The sequence below is a fragment of the Protopterus annectens genome, chromosome 2.part0 (assembly GCF_019279795.1).
Source record: "Protopterus annectens isolate FY-2018-M chromosome 2.part0, PAN1.0, whole genome shotgun sequence".
Taxonomy (NCBI): Eukaryota; Metazoa; Chordata; order Ceratodontiformes; family Protopteridae; genus Protopterus; species Protopterus annectens.
Window position 1 is genome coordinate 279,479,286 of NC_056728.1, and position 18,723 is coordinate 279,498,008.

Below are 18,723 nucleotides of genomic sequence, written 5' to 3' on the forward strand. Positions count from 1 at the left end.
AGGTTGTGGGTGCATATCCCTTCACACCTAATTTGGTTGTACATTGTCCAATTTCTGTTTAGAGGGTAAGTAAGTAGTTTTCAAGTTCTGGAAAGGGTTAGTTATTGGTGGTCTAAGTGTGCTTGTCTATGATTTAAGATTTAGTATGTTGAAATTCAGCATTGTAAGCTGTCGGTGAAATGGAAGTCTGTCAAATGAGTTGTCAGTCAAATGAAATTTAGGTCAATTGGGTGTCAGTCAAATGGCTGTCAGTCAAATGAGTTTTAGGTCAGGTAAAGTAGATCCATATATATATATATATATATATATATATATATATATATATATATATATATATATATATATATATATATATATATATATACACACACACACACACACACACACATACATACATACACATACATACACTATATATATGCGTGTGTGTGTATATATATATATATATATATATATATATATATATATATATATATATATTATATATATGTGTGTATGTATATATACAAATATATAAAACAAATCGGGCCTTACCTTATCAAAATCAATATGGACTCATTCAGCTAGAGCCGTGGCTACTTCATCAGTCTTCCAGTCCAGAGCTTCCATGGATGATATTTTTGTAGCAGCAACTTCAGCTACTCTCCATACTTTTGTTACTCATTACAAATTGGATATGGTCTCCAGAAGTAGGGTATCATTTGGTTATCCTTCCTTGAGTCCACCCAGGGATTTAGGTAGCTGGGGACACTGTCCTATAAGCTGAGGATAGAATGAAAATTGACAACATCAGATAAAGTAGTTATGTACTTAACATAACTTTCCATCTGTGTTGTCCATTTTCATTCTTCCTCAGCTACCCTCCCACCAACCCCCTGCCCTAAAAATTCCTGGAAGAGTGAGTGGTTTAAGTATGTCACATCTTTGGTTCATAGCTCCAGATATAGTCTCCTCTCTCTGTAACTACAATATTTCTTTCTGGTGTTACTAGCAAACAAATCTGAGATACGTGGGGTTGGTGCATTTTGGGTAGGGGAGTAGCTTGAGATTTTTCTGGTTGCCTCGAACTTTTGCAAAGGCTGAGTCAGATCTGAGAGATCGGATCTGAACCCATAAGTTGAGGAAGAATGAAAATGGACAACACAGATGGAATGTTATGGTGAGCACATAACTTCTTTTTATATCATCTGTAACCAACAGGACTGATGCTGCACACATAAGGACTGTTCATCAGATAAAATTTTCCCAAGTTTGTTGGAACCCTCCGCTTTCTCATCATGCATCATACATGTCTGTATGTCTTTCCAGATTTTCTTTCCTGGGATTTGCATTTATCTTTACTAGTTAAAATGTATAGAGACATTTATAACCACTAGTGAGTACAGCCTTTAACTCTTCTTGCTCTTTATATATTACATCTTTCATTGTGAGAGATTGCAGTTCTTTGAAAGTTTTCCTGTCATGTTCTCCATTTGAGTCCAGACCCATCTACCATATACTACTCATGACATTTCAGTCTTCTTTTTGTAAGTAGGCCTGCTGTAGGGCCGTTTCACCTGCCAATAGGCAACTAGAGTCTGTTTTGTGTGGGAGAGTCTTAAAACACTTTTAGGTGTGAGCTCTTTAAAGAATTTAATTAAGTCAGGAAAAAAGACGCACTGAAAAGCTTTAAATTATCATGCTATAGTCCTTATCTGCTTAACCATCAGATTATTTTGACGGTATGGGGTTTTATTCTCCTTTTCTGTGTCCATACATTTTCTTTCCCCAGCAAAATGCAAGGCATATGTGTCTGCACTGGAAGGCTCTTTCTCCATTGTTAAGCCCAAGAGGAATGTTTTAAGCCAGTTAATATACAGTTAACTCCTACCTTATCTCTATTTACTACAGCAGATTGCATCAAAAAGTTTGAAGTCTAATGTAAGTTCTGGTGATACAGTTAAGAGTACAAGTATTATAATTGTGGGTACTTCATCCATCTGCCCAATTTCCTCTGTATTCAGTTCATGTATGTCAAAGTCATCCCCTTCTCTCTCTCTATTCCCGCAAGAGATTATGGCAAGTTAGCAGGCATCTTATTAAATGCTCATGGTAGACAATTCATTGCCGCTTCTCCCTCTGTTTCAGTACCCGAGTGTTGGAAGTCCTTCAGCATGGCCTTTTTTTTCACCAGCATTCTTGCTGCTGATGCTTTGCCACCAGTAGCACAGTGTTTCAGATATTTGTCTGTAGTGAGATTGCTGATGCCAGTGGCCAGTGTGGCATTAGAACCTTCAGCATCACCAGTTTGTCAGTGTGTATACTCCCAGTGCCGGTGATGTCACAGGTCCCTATCCTGCCTACGTCAACTTTTCCAGTGTTGATCCTTGCAAAGCTTATTCTATCAGCATCAGTGCCAGAGCTGGGATTTCTGACATTGACACCTATGCCAGGATCTGTGGTCTTGGGTCAGGTGCTGATGCTTTTGGTGTCAACACCATTGTACCTGGCATTAGAGCTTTTAAACCCATATTAATGGCCCAGACGTCAATCAGTTTTCTTGACACCGCATGTTATGGAGAAGAGCACTGGCCATAATAACTTTGCCATCTAGTCCTGATACTAGGCCTCTTGGGTCAGTAAGAAATTATTCTCACCAGTAAAATGGTTCCTATGGCCTTATGCAGTTAATTCTTTGAAGTCCTCCTCTAAGCAAGTTCAGTTCTTAGTTTCTGACTCACCATTATGATGAATCACTTGTAGAGGACCTAAATGAGAAGGAGGTGCAAATACTTGCCCCCTCCCATAAGACACTAGATTTGGGAAATGCTTCCATTTAATGCCATAACATAAAACCTAGCCAGCCAAACTTATTCTTTCGACTTAAAACAATTTGTAGTCCTGTAGGTTCTCTGTAAAATGATGCTGTTGATAATTTCCTCCTGGTGGATCTCCATAAAAAGCCAACATGATTATTTGTGACAAAGCCCTCAGGAAATATGCTGAATGCATGACATCATAATATCTACAGCAGACATGAAGACTTGTACTCCTAGAGCTTTGCTTGTCTTGGCAGAGAGCCAAGGACAGATTTTAGTAGTGTGTCTCCACCACTTACAGTGATGCTGTATTTTGCTACTTGTTTATTTAAAGGCTTTATTTGGCTACTTTTAAATATACCAACACTTTGTAATTTTAAGCTACAGAGACTACTTTATGGCCTGTTTAGAGGAAGACATTTACTGGCTCATTTTTTTCTTTGAGAAATCAACCAAGGAGCTTTCACTTTATTCCATTTTCATCTGCTGATTTCTTGACTGATGAAGGACTTGCTTAGAGTCTCTTTCTTTTATTACTGGGCTTATGAGCTATATATCTTCCATCATCCCCTGATTCTGCATTTCCACACAGTGGATACAGCCATGTAGATATATTCTTTGCTGAGCTACTAGAATGCCATACCACAGTAAAATGCTTAGTCTTGTTCTTGTCTTGATTAAAATGCTGTTTTAAGGTATTGTTTACTTCTTGCACTACTGTGGCATTTAATTAAGCTGTAATCCAAGAATGGGTGTGGGTAATGTTGGATTTAACCACAGTCAGCATGGTTTGATCACAAGGATGAAACTGGACTATTACCTTAAGACACTGAGGCTCAAGGCAGTGGCTGTACAGTGGCAGCTCTGTTTAGCAAGCATAAAAAACATGGCGGCCATTTGCTTTTTTTTCATAATGGAGCTTCACTACAGCTTAATATTCTGCTGTGAAGCAGTGGGCTTGTTTGTCAGTGAGCATTACATGGTACATTAACACCCTGATGGAGAACGCTCATTCTCCAGTCAGGCTGTCAATGTACAGGTCGCCCATTCTCTAAAACTGATTCAGTGATATTAGCAAAAAGTGAAATAGGGCAGAAATTAGTTTAAAATACAGATACTTTAAAATACAAACTCTGACTCTGTCTGCTTGTGTTGGGGGGTGCCTGTCTTTGTAAGGTTGTGTGAAACATGCAGTGAAGGCACTACATATAAAACTAAATTTTCACAATTATGTACCTATTAAGATGCAACCTGTATTAAAAACTTTGTGGAAAAGGTACTTTACATTAAAATCCTTTCCACTGTATTTTAATAATTAAAAAGCTACAACATCTTATCAAACCATATCCACAGGTAGTCTAATTTCTAAGCACAATAGTGCCATCCAGGGTGGCTTTACAGGGAAATAATGGATCTCTGAGGAGTAGGGAGGCCCTCAGCCTGCAGTGCTCAGTCATACAACACTCCTGGGTAGTATGTTATTTCCTTGTAATGCTCACCCTATCTGTTGTTATTGCTTGCTTAATTCGGTTTGTATTGTGTTGCTGATTCAATTTCAGCTTTTTTCAACATTAGACTTAGCATAAGTAAGGCACAGTGCAGTCTGTGGTAGGACGTTACAGTAAGTATAAGCTTATTCAACTAAGGGCAAATAAAAAGTCAGTGAAACCAACTACTTACCAGTTTGCCAATGCTGAGAAGGTCATCACTGGAAAGTCACTAACATTTTATAATAGCAAATGGACACAGAGAAGAGTGAGAAGGTAAGTGTTGTATTTTTATCACTTTCCCTCATTTCTCTGAGTTTGTGATACAATAGAATTTGAATATATGTAGTTTCTGGGGATGTGGGAGATGCGAAGAGGCTTGCCCTCTGCAGCAGAATTGTTTTTACATTTTGTAGTCTTGAGAATGTTACTGTTTTGAGTAGCAGCCTTCCATGGTTTTGGATATTTTGAGGTTGAGTTATCATTTGCCATTTAAATGAGACACTGTTTATTTATTTAATGTTTGTTTATACCAGGTAAGTGAGCTGACCCGAGGATGCTTTTAGCTATAACTTGGGCCAAGTAAGTCTAGACAAAAATACAAACATAAGAATCATATTTCATGGTAAAACCCAGAAATCCATTATCTGAGTTTGTTTTTGATGAAACATTTTTAAGCATTGTATATGTTGCCATGCATTTACTAGTGTGGGTGTAGCACACTAAACTCTCCCTCCATTATTCAAGCTGCCCCTGCTTACATAACCCTTTATACTGAATCAAAGATGTAGCTAGCTTAGCTGGTGCCCTGTGCAGTCCCTTAGTCAGTGCAACCCCCCAACCAGAACTGAGGACAAAAAACAAATTCCTTAAAAGAGAAAAATGTGTTCTGAATTGTTGCAAGGATCAAGTACAACTCCTAAAACATATGTGATCACACGTGCGCGCACACACACACACACACACATGCACACACAAGCACGCCACACACATACACAAGCACGCCCACACATTTAAAGTAAGTCATAAATCATGGCACTCTTAAATGACTCCAGCACTGCTCTTTGGACCAGCTGCTCAAGTACCATTGACTTCTGGGAGCTGAATGACACCTGTTATGCAGTGCCGTGCCAGTCACCCCTTCACCGCACCCTAGCTACAGCTCTATACTGAACATACTACTGCCCAGCACAAGCTCATTAAATGAAAATTTCACCCTTAAATTGAAACTATATATATTTTTTCCTCTTCATTTTTTTGTATTCTGTGTATTGTTAATGCATCTGAATCACTTCTGTAATATGACACAGCCTAGACATTATGAATGAGCCTTTGTTCTTCCACAGTTTAATTACAATGACAGTGCTGTGAGTCAAGTACTTTTCTTGTGGTCTGTGAAAGCAGAATCATTATCTCGGTTTAACTAAATTACCTTGATCTGTAGATACTCTGACACTGTTGGTCCATTCTGATTTTGTTCAGTACAAGAGAGGTGGAAGCAGGGATTTATTATGTGTTCAGAGCTGTAGTCCTTAACATACCTCTCAACTGTCCCTGATTTTTTACTCAAATTTTAGCTCTGTCACTCTTAATCCCTCATAAAACTGGTGACTTTTTGAGAATAGATTGTGAATTTCATTTAATAAATCATGACAATAATTAAGACTTACAGACTTCTGTTACTTCAGAAAATATGTATTAATTCACATTTTCTTATTCTCTTATTCTGTAAATGTCTTAAGTTAATAGTACTAGTATTTTAAAAGTGTCCCTGATCACTTCTGGATTTGTCCCTGATTATTTCTGGATTTGTCCCTGCTTAGTTGAGAGTTGTTGTCCTTAAAAATATAGATCCTACCTCCCACCCCCACATACTTGCAAGGGGTGAAAGTTGACAACTTTGCTGTCACGTCATTTACTGAAATGTGTCACTTCCAAGAATGAGTAAGGCTTACAACATCTGCCTGTAGGTTTGGTGCCTTAACCAACAGTTCACTGGCCAAAAATGAGAATATCTACCAGTTTGCTTATGTAATGTTGCAGTATAACTCATCCCTGTTCTTCGTGTAAAGATTTTTCCAGCAGCTGACCCATTGGAAAAATAGTTTCACTTTACCATTTCTTAGCACTTTACTGATCTGAGAAAGACCAGCTGAAGGTGTAAATTGTGTGGTGAGGGCCAGCAGTTAAGAACTACAGAATTTCTACTGTCTAGCCTTTGGTTATGCAAACTTAAACAATTACTTTTCGTGAGTTGAATAGGAAAGAAAAAGGGGTGGGTGTTTTCACTCATAAAATCATCCAAGGCCAACTTTGAGAGAAAAATCGCAAAAGGCATAAAAGACAATCACAAGGCCTTCTTTAGCTATGTTAGAAACCTGGGTGGAAACTCCCAGATATGCTCAGAGTTAGTCCAAAATGAAACAAAATACACTGAACCCACAGACATTGCCAACATTCTGGCAGACAGGTTCAGTGCAAATTTCTCCGCCCCCTCCCCCCCAAAAGGAGAATTATCTATCCCAGCAGAGTGTAGCCTCCCTAACATCTCAGATGCCCAGGTGAGAGCCGCCCTCTCCAAAGCTAAAAACACAGCATCAATGGGACCGGACGGTGTCCCGGGCTGCGTGCTACATGAACTCCAAGAGGAACTAAATCTGCACATAAGGCTGCTGTTTAATCTTAGCCTTACTACAGGTTACGTACCCAAAGAGTGGCATACAGCAACAGTGGTCCCACTCCACAAAGGCGGTGCTTCTACGGACCCTGGAAATTACCACCCCATAAGCTTGATGAGCCTGGTCTGCAAAGCTATGGAAAGGATCATTATGGAACTCATAAACAAAGACATTGGGGACCTACAGACATTGGATCCTACCCAATTTGGCTTTGTCAAGGGCAGATCCTGCCTTTTGAACTTGGTTGACTTTTTTGAAACAGTCACTAAGGCCATTGATGAGGGTAAGGCAGTTCACACAGCCTACCTTGACCTTGCAAAAGCCTTCGACACAATACCCCACACGGGCATCATAGACAAACTCACCAGCTTAAATGTAAACCCATATGTCACAAGATGGGTTGCAAACTGGCTCAAGGACAGAACCCACAAGGTCAGAATTGCTGGAGCCATGTCAGACTCTAAGCCAGTCACAAGCGGTGTCCCACAGGGCTCAGTCCTGGGACCCCTCTTATTCGGCATTTATTTTTCCGAGGTGCAAGCAAACATAAGAGGATTGTGGCTGATAAAGTTCATAGATGACTGCAAACTGGGCACCATAATTGATACTCCAGCGGACACAAGCATCCTTCAGAGAGGCCTCATAGAAACGGATAATTGGTGCCAGAGCCATGGCCTTAAACTGAATGCCAAAAAATGTATAGTCATACCCTTTGGGAAAAACAAGGTACCCACAAATTACCACATAGGTGGTAATCCATTAAGTATGGAAGAGGTAATCAGGGACCTAGGGACCCAAGTTGACAGTAACCTCTCATTTGACACTCACATTGCCAAGGTGGTTAGGAAGACCTTCTATATTGCCCACCTTATCATGAAGGGATTCACATCCAGATCAAGAGAGGTCATTGTGCCCCTGTACTCTTCTTTTATCAGGCCCATGATTGAGTACAATGCCCCATTTGGGATGTATCTTACCTGACACCTGCAGCAGTTGGAAAGACCCCAAAAGTTCCTCACCAAGAGGATAAAGGGTCTCAAACATATGTCATATGCTGCCCGGCTGAAGAAACTCCAGCTCTTTTCAGTAACATACTGTCTACTCAGAGGTGATCTATGCCTGACGTACAAGGCCATGTCCAAACCAGAATTAATGGACATGCTCCACCTCAGAAAATCCAAATGCATCAGAGCCACGAGAGCAAGAGATGTGAACCTCAACAGAGAAATAAATAGGACGTGCTGGAGGGACAGATTCGTAACCCAGAGGTTCCCTACACTCTGGAACAGAATCCCAGTCCATGTTAGGCAGAGCCCCTCACTAGCTCTCTTCAAGAGAAATCTTGACGAGTGGATGGGAGATCGTAGGTTTACCCCGGGGTCATCTCTGTGTCACTACTAGACAGAGGCACAGTAAACTAAACCCTAAATGGGCGTAGTATTCTCATCCCAAGGGGTGGCGAAAGCCACACACACTCTGGCTAGGCTTATAAATGCCTAGGGCAGATAGCCTAGTATGAACCTATGAATCTCTTGTAAGGAAACAAGCAGAAAAAAAAATCAAAGCATACTGACATATTTCTGGGCAGTAAACAATATCTAAGTGACATTAGTGAGAAAAAATAATTATTTCATAACATTAATGGCACCGAAGCGTGGAGGTATCCTTTAAATGGTTCCGACCCTATTCTAAACTGTCTGTAGATTCAATAGCTAAATTTACCTCATAGATGTACAAATCTCTGTAGTATAAAAAAATGAGCTAATATTATATTCCAGTCCAGTTTCCAAATCTCCATAATTGTTTACCATTACTATCACAGTACATAATTAACCCCCCAGCCACTACACACGAGTAACATAAATTAATAATTTTGCAACTAATTCTTAAGTATAAAATATTTATTTCCTTGTCCCCTTGCCCGTTCCCCAACTAATACACTTACAGCACATATCTCACGTCTTTTCTACAGTTTATTCCATCTACTCCATGTTTCCACAAACCCTTTATTTAAAGGGCCACCTACTTCAAGCACGTCTAACTGATGACAGTGAAAAGGTAATGATGTCAGGTAGGAGCTTTTATCAGTGAGAGCACCAGGTACCTGATCGCAGACCTTTTTTTTTCTCATCTGAGGAGGGGTGAGGGTGGGATGCAGAAACAGCAGTAAGAGGGAGGTGGCATTTATCTGTGTGTCTGCCTGTCTGGTACCAGTATTATACCAGTACAAGGTGTTTCCCTTTTTTTTTTTTTTTTTTGCTGTTAGGTTTAAGAGCCAAGGGGGTAGGGCACAAATTTGTGGGACCCGCTGCCTCTGACTACATCCTACCACCCATCTCATGTACTTCATCTGCAATGTCTCTAACTCCCTCAACTTCTCTGTCTTCACTGCCCAGGTTGTGAACTATACAGAAGTATTGGCTGCACTATTGTTTTGTACACCTTACTTTTCATCTTCTTAGGCATTATTCTGTCACACACTACCCATGACACTCTGTGCAAGTTGGCTGCGACCCCTCTAGTTCAAGCTTTGACCTCCTCCTTCAGATTTCCCTTTAATCAGCCATCCCTGTCAGATACTAGAAACTGTTAGCCTGTTCCACTAGCTTCCCTACTATCTCAGATTTCATCTTCTTCCAATTTCCTCTTTTTACCTTTCTCCACAGAACTTCCTTCTCCACAAACTAACTTACTTTAAACTTCACGCACTCACACATAACTTATATCCATGTACTTCACCCAATTTTCTACAGCATCTTTCTACACCGTGCCTTTACATTACGGATTGCCTAAACAGTATATTAATAACAGATGAGAGCTGTTTCCAAGAGGAATAAACAACATCAGATGAGAGCTGTTATCATTACTTGCTCTGTTGTAGTGTCCCCTTCTATAATCTCTGTTGCATTTGTAGAGGAGGGTTGTTATTAATCCTTCCATCTTTAAGGTGGCAGCAGAAAAAGCGTTTCTGTCTCTTTTACCTTACACGAATTAGTACAAAGTAAGAAATATAACAGAGACATTGCCCCCTTACTCTTCACTAGATCACCTTTCCCCTTCCATAGCTAAGTCAATTTGTGCCCTTTGTTCCCATTTATATTACCTCTACTTCTCCCTTCACTTCTTTACTCCCTTCCCCATCTCTAACACTTAGGAACCTTTTGAAGTGAAGTCTCTGGGGAATGAAAATTCAGTTCCAATCACTAAAATAAATAATTTTATTCTTGCATTCTCATGCGGGTCAGTATTGAAATGTTGGCACTTGAAATGCAGAGTGCTGACAAGCCAAAAAAAAGACTGAAAACACAGGAAAAGAGCTAATCTCAAAGATCACACTTCTCTTTTAAACTTCTCTTTTGTGGGGGGCACCCCCCCCCCGCAGCCCCGATGCGGGAGCATGCCCCTCACACCCTTAACCTATATATACCATTTCTGAGATTGCCATACCTTAGAGAAAAGGAAATATTTTGAGAAATGGCCATCTCGGTCTTAATATATATATATATATATATATATATATATATATATATATATATATATATATATATATGCAAGTCCATTTTTCAAACTTCAGTCTCTGTATTTCAGGATTTGCTCTATGGAGTCCTGGCATTTCAAATGGTTATCTTCTCATGCTCTTCCTTGCTCTACTCCCTCTGGTTTTCTACCACATCCCTTCTATACGTCATTGCTGTCTGAACCCCAAAAATCTATATAATTATTTAATTTTTCACCTTCAGTTTTCACTAATCCTGTTCCTGCACAATCCGCAATTTCTTTTAGTTTATTTAAACTAACCAGGTCATGCTTTCAGATTACCTTTCTTCCTGTCAAAGCTAAGAAGCTGTTCTGTAGTAATAGCAACTCTGTCTCCCTCACCACACACTAAATGCCTATGAACTACTCACCTCAGTTGTCATAGTTTGAAAAACAAAAAGTAAATATTTAGGCACTGACTGAGCATCTACCAACCTGACATTGCCTCAGTAGTAGAAATTTAGCTGAAAGGTAACCCATTTTCCTTGTATATAACCAGTTTCTACCATAGTACAGGAGTAAGTAATTTTGCCTCTTTACATCTTGGTCAACTTGATTTTCTTTCCTTCTTCCAGGCAGTAACAATGTTATAGTAACCTGTGCACTCCTTAAATAACAACTTTCGCACACTATCACTTTAAAGTAGCCATTTATTCACTCTAAAGATTGTTCAACAAAATGGACATCCAGTTTGAAACTTCAAGCTTCCAGGAAATAAAAACCTCCCAGTACTTGCTCTGTTTAGACAAATGTTCCATCACAACGTTCAAGCAAAATTTTTATACTACTACCTCATAGACCTCGGGCCGGATTCATGAAGGCTTGAACGGAGTCTAAGAGTAGAGTAAGACTCCAGACAGCCAACATGTCTGCCGAGCGATCCAGGAACAGCCAGCAGGGGTGAGCATGAGAGCTCTTAAAACAACTCTTGCACGGACAGTGTTAGGATATGCAAATTACCTCATCTGCTGCTGAAAGCTATGCAAATGAGGTAAATGTGCGATCCAGGAAACACTAACCTGTCCGAGTAAGAGTAGTGTTATTTGCAGAAATGTACTCAGTTGGTAACTGAGTACCGTTCTGCAAATAGCAAAACGGAGCTATGACAGCTCCAAATAAAGGATGCATCCAGTTGAGGAAGCATGCCAATGGCCAAATATAAGGCCATTGGCATTATTATGTGTTGCAAAATAATAAAAAACATTTTTTCCCCCGATCTTCGATGTTTAAGCGTATCGCAGTGCCGCGCAAATGTGCGGCGCTCTAAAAACCAGAAAAAAAAGCCTAAAAATAGGCATTTTATTAAATATGTTCATGTGCCATGCAGGTGAATAGCAGGCTGAAAACAACATGGCTACTGAGTAGAGGTTGCTAAGGGGGGAAACTCAGTCTGAGAGATGTAACCAAGCATTAGAAGGCAATCCTATGCAAATGAGTAGACGGATAGTGAATCCCAATTTTCCCTGCCATGTGAACCATGTCCCTAGAGTGTAAGAGTAGGATTAGGGGAGTAACAGAGTAGAAGATAGGTGACATCCTGAGGGGGGTATGTTACAAAGACCGTAAGCTTATTGGAGCAGAGTGGCATCTGTTTGCTGTGAGTTACTCAGGACTGGAAGAGGCGTGTCTACAGTTGTCTGAACTGAAACCCAGAAACTGAAGGTATATGCCGTGGTTATCACTAAAGTTTCTTGCAAAGATGCTTACACTGTGTGCGCACGTGCCTGTAAACCCATCTAAGCCTGTGTGTGCATGTGTGCATATGTGTAAGCCTGTGTAAGGCTGTCTAAGCCAGTGTGCATGCATGTGCACCCGCCTAAGCCTGTGTAAGCCCGTGTAAGCCTGTGTAAGGCTGTGTGCATTTGTTTGCACGTCGCTGCCCCCTGTGGAAACAGAAAGGGAAAAGGAAGGAAAAGAAGTAGTAGGAAGTTAACCAAGGAGAACTAGCAGAGCTGCCAGGTGAAATCAATCAGAATCAGCTAATTACACAGGCAGTACACTAGCACAGCCCAGCACTTAAAACTCTGCAAACAACATTCCCCCATGTTTTTCTCAGAAACACTGCAACACTGCAGTCTACAAAGAGAAGTGAAAACTTAAAAAGCTTAACTGAGAGAAAAAATGTTAGGGGCTGCCATTGCTGTTATAAGGCAACATGTGCAAGATGCTGAGGGTGATGCCATTGCAAATGCTGCTGAGCAACCCACAGTGAGGAGACAGAGAAGAGTGTACAGACCCAGGGTAACCTACCAGGGGCTACATGAGCTGGAGATAGTGGAGCGCTATAGAGTGGACAGAGACCTCTTGCAGCAAATTGTTGAGCTGTGCAGGCCAGCATCCCCCACTAGGTGACCGTCAGGGATGTCCCCATTTGGCAAATGTCTGGTACAGCTGCGTCAGATGCCAGATATGGGAATCATGGTAGCTTCCAGGGCAGCCAGCACACACATTCAGTATTATGCCCTGGGCAGAACCAACAGAGGGGAACCCATCCCAGTGGAAACCAAGGTATGTGTTGGCCTAAGAATACTAGCAACAGGTACCTTCCAGAGACCAACTGGTGATATGATGGGGATTTCACAGGCATCAGCATCCAGGGTACTGCACCAGTTCTTGAATGCCATGTCAGCACATGTCGATGATCATGTATATTTCCCCAATTCCTGTGAGGTATTGGCCAGCAATATGCGCCTCTTCCAGCAAATAGTGGAATACCCCGAGGTAGTGGGTGCAATTGACTGCATGCACATACACATCAAAGCACCAGCCGGTGAGCAGGGTAGGGCCTACATCAACCGCAAGGGCTTCCACTCCATCAACTGCCAGGTTGTGTGCGATGCCCAGGGCATAATACTGAATGTGTGTGCTGGCTGCCCTGGAAGCTACCATGATTCCCATATCTAGCATCTGACGCAGCTGTACCAGACATTTGCCAAATGGGACATCCCTGACGGTCACCTAGTGGGGGATGCTGGATACGCACTGGAGCCATGGCTGATGACACCTATCAGAAATGCACACACACCTGAACAAGAACTCCATAATGAGGCACATGCACAAACATGAAATGTAATTGAGCGTGTGTTTGGGATGCTCAAGTCATGGTTCCGGTGCCTGGACACATCTGGTGGAGCCTTGCAGTACTCACCAACTACATGTACCCAAACTGTCATGGTATGTATCATGCTACACAATATGATCCTGCGAAAACAGCTGCAGCAGGAACAGCATGGGGCAGGGCCACACAGCCCCCCACCATTGCCAAGGCCTGCACAGGCACAGCGTGACTCGGTAGGCAGAAGGAGGCGTGCCCAGTATGCCTTGGCCTTGGCAAAGAGGCAACGCATAGCACATACACTGGCTCAGTAGGAACCCTGGAAATGATACCTCTCTGACTCGCACATAAAATAAAAGGGATGCCTAACTTGACACTACCTGTTTCCAAACATGTATAGGGAGTGTAGTATGTGCATCCAACATAGGCAGCCCTGCAGCACCACCTGAGGCATGATTGCCATGTTTTAAGCAATATAAAGCAGTGCTAAGCAGCATTTACCAATATTTAGTATATGTAAACAAAATTGCCCGTGTTAACTAGCGCAGTGTTGGGCAACGTTGAGCAATGTTGGGCAAGGTTGGGCAAAGTCGTGCAAAGTTGAGCAAAGTCAGGTAAACATGCTCATATTTGCTTTACTGTTCCTTAAGCAGTCTGGTCTGCCCAGCATGAAAATAAAAAGCAGTGACAGGACTCGAACCTAGGATACTGTGCACTACAGTCACAGTACTGAACCATTAAGCCATGATAGCATTTCAGTGGCACTGACACAGCAGGACAATTGTACACTAATGAAAACACAAAGAAATGCTGTATCATGCCCCTAAAGAGGCATATGGGTAACCTCCCCCACAGGCCTATGCAGACAGAGAACATCAGGAGGCCAGGCGGTGTGATGTGGGATGTGTAGGCTATGAAGTCGCAATCTAATATACGTGACATTGGACACTAGGATTTGTAGCACAGTAGTATGCCTCAAGCCAGTATGATAGGCAACAGTACAGATTGAAATGGTGTACCGTACATAGCAGTGCAAGCATAGCAAATGTGTATAAGTGTCAGGTGAAACCTTCATCCTATGTACACCCACAGTCACAATTAGGTGTGCCCCCAGGTAGAAATGTACAAAGAATAGCTTTCCCCCTGCATGTAGAAATGTTGATAAGTCTATGCAAAGTGTCTCATGGAAGCCCTGCAGGCACAGCATGATCCCTGTTGATCTATGACACAAAGGTGAGTCCTGCTGTAAAAATACAACTTGATTTGCCATACACATATAGTATAAATGCCTATACTGGGCATGCTCACACACAAATGTAGGGGATTTCATTCAGCATCACACTGAAAGGTCATACTGGGCATGCTCACACACTTAGGCTAAATACAGATGTGATAATAAGGGATCTATGGACAAATGTGGATAGTCATCTCTACTTTCAGAAACACATTCACAAAGTGGTCAGAAAATCATGCCATGTGTTCACACAAACTGCCAAGGTCTGTGCATGTAGGTCAAAGGAGGTTCCCACTACTCAGCGGTCATCAGACCCGTCAGAGAGTACCACAACACACTTGCGATGAGTCTGACTAGTCATGTTCACCATTCAGAAAGACCACTGAAGTACCTTAACAAGAGGATTACTGGCCTTAAATACTTGCCCCATGCAACAAGACTGAATGTAACCCAATCTGTACTCTGTTGCATATGGTCAACTCAGGAGATCTCTGCCCAACAGACAGGTCCATGTCATGGCTACACTCAGATCTGTTCTGAGTTACAGCTCAATGGCACTAAATATACAGACCTAACTGATATTGCCAACATCCTGGCAGATAGGATCATTGTTAACTTTACCCCCCCTCACCCATGAAAGAGCACATCTCTATAATGGAAGACTGCAAAGTTGCTGTCATCACAGCTGCACAGGTAAATAACACTCTCCAAAGCCAGTATCACAGGAGCCATGGGACCAAATAACATCCCAGGCTGTGTAGCATCTACTTCCCTGAAGTAAAATTTAACATGGAAGGTCTGTGGCAACTGAAGTTTCCAGAGGACTGCAAACTAGAAGCCATAATTGTAAACACTAAAGATGTGGACATCCTACAAAAGGGCCTCACTAAGACAGATGGCTGTTGTCAAAGCCATGGGCTCTAGCTCAATGCAAAAAGGTGCATTGTTATCCCCTTTGTTAAAAACTCTGTAGCCAAGAACTACAACATAGGTGGTAGTATACTTCATACTGAAAGTGTGACAAGAGACCTTGGGTCACAGGTGGACAATGGACACAGCTGTGATAACCACATTCCTACAGTAGTCAGGAAACCCTCCTATGTGGCACACCTCATCACAAAATGTGTCTCATGAAGAATAGAAGAGGACATTGTTCCCCTCTACTCATCACTCACTAGAACTATAATAGAGTACAATGCCACTTCTGCTATGTACCTCACAAGACAACCACAACAACCAGAAAGCCTGCAGCAATACCTCACAAAGAGCATTAGCAGCCTGGAATACATGCCATACACAGACCATCTCAAAATGCTCCATCCGTACTCCCTTGCATATTGCCTACTCAGAGGTGTTCACAGCTTAACATACAAAGCTATGTCAAACACAGAGCTGCTGGACATGCTCCACGTAAAACACTCACAATCCCTCTGACCTTTGGACCCAAAACCATGAGTGAAATACAAAAGGAAGGGGTGTACCCATTTACCTTATGGATACCCACACCTTCAGGTTAGTGGCACTGCATGAGGCCTTGGAGACCATACAAGTGCAACTAACATTGGGCAAAGCTGCTCATCAGATTGTAGCCTGCTACAGATCACATATCTTGTCTCAGGAACCTCACTCAGTATTCCTGAGAAAAGTGGAAAATACAAGGGTCCTGTCAAACACCATTATATGAGGAGATTACAACTACCCAAACAGTGAGTGGGAGAATTACTCGTGTACAACGTCCTTTGCCCAATGTTTCTTAGAGTTAAAAAACTCTAACACCCTGGAACAGCTGGTCACCATGCCCACTACTGGTGACAACATACTGGACATGATCATTACCAACATGGGGTACCCGTGTTCCGCAACAGAGATAAACCCCTCGCTGGTAATATCAGATCATAAAGTAATCACACTGGACATCCACATCCCCCCCCACCCCACCCAGTCATTGAAACCACTGTGAAGACATATTCCAAAGCAAACTGCACACTTCCCAAGACCAAAGTGGAACGTTCCAAAGACCTCTTGCTATAGGATAAAGGTACACAATCTGCAGAATCATTTACAAGTGCATCCTATGAGCATCTACAGGGATGCATGGAACAAGACAACACAAAGAAATCCAAGATGCACTCCTCCAAAAATAAGACAATCAGGTGGTTGTTGCCCATAAATAAGCTAGACAACAGAAGGAGGAAACAAACACATGATAGAGCCAACTTCACTAAAGGAAAGGCATCACAGATCATTATTAGGTAGAAACAATGATCGCTCATAAAATAATCCAAGGACTGTTTCTAAAGACAAATAGCCAAGGAATGTAAGAATAACAACCACATAGCCTTTGGTAACTATACCAGACATGTAGGTGTCAACTTCCAAATATGCTGTCAGCTACTGAAAAAGGAAAGAAATACACTGAACCAACTTTCATTGCCCACATCCAGGGGGACAAGTTCAGTGTAAACTCCCCCCATCACCCCCAAATGGCCCTGTGTCCATCACAGAAGGATGCTGAGCCCCAGACATCATGGACATGCAGGTAAAGACAGCCCTCTCCAAAGCTAAGAACACAGCATCAGTGGGACTGGATGGTGTCCCAGGCTGCATCCCACACTAGGCCCAAAAGGAACTACACCCTCACCTACATCCACTGTCCAGACTCAAGTGTACCACAGGCTATGTACCCAAAGAATGGCATACACTAACATTCATCCAGCTCCACAAAGTGGGTGCCACAGCAGAACCTGGAAACCATTGCCCTATATGTCTACTCAGCCTGGTCTACAAAGCTATTGAGCAAATTGTTATGGAACCCATAAACAGAGACACGTGAGACCTCCAGACACTGGACTCTACACATCTCCGCCTTGTTAAAGGCAGATCCTGTCTCCTACACCTAGTTGACTTATGTCAAACAGTTACCAAGGACATAGATGGAGGTGAAAGTAGTCCACACAGCCCACCTGGACCTCACTAAGGACTTTGTACACCATTCCCCACTCTGTCATCATGGACAAGCGTACGTAACAGCTTGAACATTAACAGCTATGTCACAGGATAGGTGGCCGAGTGGATCACAGATCAAACACACATGTTCAGAGTTGCGGCTGCTATGTCCAACTCTAAGCCAGTCATAAATGACATCCCACAGCTGTTGGTCCTGGGATCAGTAGATACTGCTCAGAGGTACAGGCAAGCACGGGAGTTGTATGGCTGAACAGGTTTGCAGATGACTGCTAACTGTGATCCATAATCGACTCTACGGCTGACACAGACATCCTCCAGAATCCAGTCTTACAGAGACTGATACCTGGTGTCAAAACAATGCCCTCAAGCTGAATGCCAATGAATGCATAGTCATCCCCTGTGGGTAAAACAATGTGCACACAAATTACCACATAGGTGGTAATCCAGTATGTATGGAGAAAGTCATTATGGCCCTGGGGACACAGGTAGATAGCAAACTCCACTTTGATGGTCACATGCCCAAAGTGTTCAGACATTCCTTCTATGTAGCCCACCTAATGCCACCTAATGTAACCCACATTGTATAGTCTGATGATGTCACCATCCTACAAATATACCTGTGGAAAACAGACTTTCCAGTAATGTGTATAGCATGACGTGTTAATGCATACTCCTCTAGCATCATGAAGTAGTTAGGTAGGGGTTTGCATCCTGCACTTGACGTGTGTGTGTGTGTGTGTGTGTGTGTGTGTGTGTGTGTGTGTGTGTGTGTGTGTGTGTGTGTGTGTGTGTGATTACCTTGGAGAGGAGCAACCTTTTCGTAGAGTAGTAGTACACCTTACAAGTGGTATACTTATCTTTGTCAAGTCTGATGATGTCACCATCCTACAAATATACCTGTGGAAATTAGACCTCCCAGTAATGTGTATAGCGCGTCGTGTTAATGCGTACTCCTCTAGTATCATGA

General features: G+C 42.1%; 1 protein-coding gene across 1 annotated transcript in view; it reads left to right on the plus strand.

Moving 5' to 3' along the window:
* CSNK1G3 (casein kinase 1 gamma 3) overlaps positions 1-18,723 on the plus strand; it is a 2,843,512-nt gene that overhangs the window by 900,707 nt on the left and 1,924,082 nt on the right. The gene's annotated exons all lie outside the window — the stretch shown is intronic.